We start from the raw sequence: 4,349 nt of genomic DNA, 5'->3' as shown, positions 1-4,349 counted from the left end.
GTACAAAGACTTAAAAAAAAACCCCCCCCACACACACACACACACACACACACACACACACACACACACACACACACACACACACACACACACACACATAAACTTTCACTTGCTTACAAACACAGAAGTTGACATTTGTCACCATCATTTGGTACTTAAAAAGACCCCCCCCACACACACACACACACACACACACACACACACACACACACACACACACACACACACACACACACACACATGCACATAAACTTTCACTTTGCTGTAAGTTGGTGACACGAGTCCTTGGAAAGTGCAGTATTCAATTTGTAACTATTATGGAGACAAGGACGCAGTCCTTTATGTGAGCAGCCACAGAGAGAAAATGGAGGCAGTCTCCATGGTAACCGCCAGAAGAGTGCCCAACAAATCAACAAACAATGCAGTACAAGACTTTTCCAGGGAAGCCATTTAATGCAAAGCCTTGAATCATACAAAGTTGTCCTCTTAAGTTTCTGAGACCTGTCTTGGAGTGTTGGTGGGCGTCTGCAGCACCAAGTGTTTGGTTAAAACCGTGTTGTTGTTGTTTTTTCTCTCTCTCTCCACACGTGTTTCAAGGCCAGGCAGACTGAATGTGCCAAAGAACTGTCGTCTTGGGTCGCAGCAACCTCTGAGTTTCATTTGCGTGATTGGCTTGCAGGAAGTATGTGCTTCTGCAAAAGCACACAACGGTGCTGATGTTCTGACGTTTTCTGTGTTTATTTAATGAACTGGCTCAGCTGGAATATTTTAACATAAATGTTAATGTGTGCAGTGATCCAAAAAGTGAGAAGGGAGTGATAAAAGTTCAGACCAGTGAATGTGAATTTCTCTTTTAAAAGGGGAAATTATTTTAGTCTAGCAATTATTTCTAAACAAATGAAATACTCAAAAGCACTGGAATTTACATTTAATTTACATCTTGTATGCCTTTCCAATTTTATTCCTGCGTGTGTGTCACTCTCACTTTCCCATGCTCCTCGTCTGAGTAAATATCCTCTTCGTTTCTGACCTTGATCTGAATTTCACTGCTAGACACAGAACTGCAGCGTGGCTGATGCCGTCTGACTCGGACTGTCTGGGTGTCAAAGCAATTACAGGAGTTTAAGAGACGTAAATGAAAGCAGACATGTGGGYACTTCGCTTCTGTGCATACAAACACCATCTGCTTTGTGTTTTTTCAAGTGTTAAATCTTTTTCTGCATCGAGCGAGCTGACATGATGGAGCAGAGATGCAGACAGACAGGGAAGAAATTGAAGTTTTCTGTGCTGGAGAAATGAAAATAACTCCCATGTATGAGTCATGTGCATAAACTGAGTTTGAGTCAGAGGGTCATAGGAGTTCAGATTGTGAACGTGAAGCTTGAAGGCTGTTCAGAAGGTGCAGATGAAGACAAACTTTACTTTTAACAGCTTTGTTGTAGAAGATTCCCATTCTGACAATTACAGATGAGGCTGTCAGAGGGTCTCCCCATGCTGAGCCTTTTGAAATTGGGCTTTGGATTAGCAAGCATCTTGCCAAAGACAGAGTCTGCTTTTCATCACAACAATACAAACTACATTTTCACACTCAATCTATAAACAGAAAAGTGTATTTGTTTTTATTTTCAGTTAGCATTAAGTCAAATTTCATTGCATYAAATAGCATTTTTTCTCTTTCATTTGCCATTAAATGTTTTAAATAAATTTAAAGGATATAATCTAGTTTATTTGAATTAGCTGATAATTTAGTCAGGGTTTAAAGAGTGATGGTGTGGCTGCAGTAGCTTGGCGCTTTGGTCTCATAATCCTGAGGCCACAGGTAAGATGATTATAGGTGATGAGGTCAGACACTGATTTTGGATCAGACTGTAAGAAAACATTTCTATTTGCAGCCAAAGTACACACAAGAGACATATTCAGATTTAGACTTGAATATTTAATTACAGAAATGTAGTTCATCACACATAACTCAGATCTCGACCATCCTGATTCATCAGGAAATGGCAAGTGACACATAAACCCCCAGCTTCCTACCAGAGTCAAGTCCCACCCCAAATATGATGCCATAGTAAACCAGGAAGTAAGTTAGAAAAACAAAAACTGTAGCTGTGTTTCAATTGGCAACACCGTATGTGGGCTGTAAGCCGCTCGTGCCAGCTTTAATAGTTTTTTTAATCATTGGAAATAAGGGGTCCGATCAAAAATCTCACTGAAGCACCTGAATTATCTCATTGAACATAAAAGACTTAAATTCTAATTGGATAATAAGTTAATGTTTAGTTCAAGCAAGGCCAATAACAAATAGATTTATATAATCTCTAATTTAAAAACAAAACAAAGCTGCAATGGCCATTTCATAAAAAATTACATCACCATCACTTTCGCATAACATTGTTTTCTTTAGCAGAAATAACAGGATATTCCTGTTGAATGTTCCACCAAGATTCACTGGAGGAGCTACAGTTAGCTGCTGCTGCGACTATTTGAATTTGCAAAATGATCATATACATATATGTTAATCGTTAATTTATTGATGAAAATATAAAGGTTTTGGACTAATTGTGGAAAAACATTTGAGACTAGAATTGTTTGAAGATGGCAGCAATTCATCCTGGTTTTGGCCCAGCTCAGTCTAGCCATTAGCTCATCAATCCAGACAGAATTAAACTTTATTTCTTAAAAATAAAGATTATTAAAATCTACAACAGGAAGATAATGATTAGTCAAAACTTGTCTAATAGATCTGACAACTTTAAATAATATAAAAAACATATGTAAAAAAAGCTACCTCCATTATTACACAATCACAAAACATTTTTAAATTCCTTTTTATTACATGTAAATTTAAAAATGTTTAAGCATCACTTTGCACAATTTTCACTGTGCGACTGATTATTTTCAGGTCACTTGCCTTTCATTGTTTTACTCGTATTTAAAATTCTAAGACTGAAAAGAACACCTACGGTATTAGATTAAGAACTCTAGCTCTTTCTCTTCAGTAAGAGTTATCTAGTTTATTCTGGATGTAATTTCATTGATCATTTTGTTAAAAATGCTGGCAAGCATTCAAGTATTCAGTCTTAAAAATAAAGCATTCCAGAGTGTGTCTGCACATCATGAAATGGGTGGACTGTTGTGTGTGAGGATGTTTAAGATGAATCGTGTTTACATTAAAAAAAAAAAGATGAAGCAGAGAGCTAACATGTTGCACAGATCTGATAAACACAGGAAGAGAAGAAGGAGTAAAACAAAGAAGGACAAAGAGAGACAAATGGTGACAGAGTGCTTGTCTCTTCAGCTCTGTGCTTTTGCAACAAGACATAATGTAATCTCTCCTTGAGACGGAAGGATTTTTATAACCTGTGCAGGCTGGGCCTTGAGCAGGAGAAGAGACTAGCTGAGTGAAGGCTGTTTATCCCACAGTGTCCTTGATATAAACATGTGAAAAATCTCCCCTCTCTCCCTCTCTCTCAGCTAAATCAATACAAAGACATGTGGAGCTCTGAACAATGTTGCAGCAGAAGTTTTTCATCTTGTCTTTATTCATAACCATGTCCTTCGACAGAAGAGAGCAAACAGACATGGAAGTCCTGCTGTTTCATGAGAGCAGAAATGTTTGAGTTCAGAGAGTTTGAGAATACTTGCATAACATGGCTTGTAGACAATCTTTTACTCCAACCAGGCTGTCATCTCTTCGGGGTTCACCCCGCTCTTCTTCCTTCGCCTCTCAACAGTAAGAAGCCAACGCCACCCTTAACCTATGACTCCCCTCTTTGAAGCACATAGGATTAACCTCTAATTCATCTGCTTTGTCCTAACTTGTCCTTCTCTGGTTTTCATTTGCTCAACCCCACCTCCTCCTCCTTCCCTGTTGCACCCCCCACCACATCCTCCTTCAGTGACAGAGACAAGGGGAGCACTGAGTCATGACATCATAATTCACCAGCTCCAGTTTTCACGGTTAAATCAATATCACTGTGTCCGAGTCAAGGATGGAGGCTGGCCTTCACAGCTCAGTTCTTCCTGCCTTTTTTTTCTTCATAGAAAATCATATAAATTGTCTCCTAAATAATTAAGCCTTCAGATCTATCTGCCCTGCATTTTTCGCTGGTTCCTGCCTGATGAACAGCATTGCTATGGAGTCCAAGGTAGGGCCGAGAGGAGAGTGGATTGCTTTACTCTCACATTTAGTAAAACAAACCACTAAACAGACTGATCTCTATCATCCCACTGCCTTACAATAAATAAATAAATAAAAATTAAAGGGATCCACGTTTAGTTGTAACATTAAACTTTATTTTATAAACATTTATTTTAATTGTAAAATAAAGACTGTAAAAATTCTGTAG

Source organism: Austrofundulus limnaeus, unplaced genomic scaffold (assembly GCF_001266775.1).
Source record: "Austrofundulus limnaeus strain Quisiro unplaced genomic scaffold, Austrofundulus_limnaeus-1.0 Scaffold1586, whole genome shotgun sequence".
Classification (NCBI taxonomy): domain Eukaryota; kingdom Metazoa; phylum Chordata; class Actinopteri; order Cyprinodontiformes; family Rivulidae; genus Austrofundulus; species Austrofundulus limnaeus.
Note: the sequence above shows the minus strand (reverse complement) of the source record.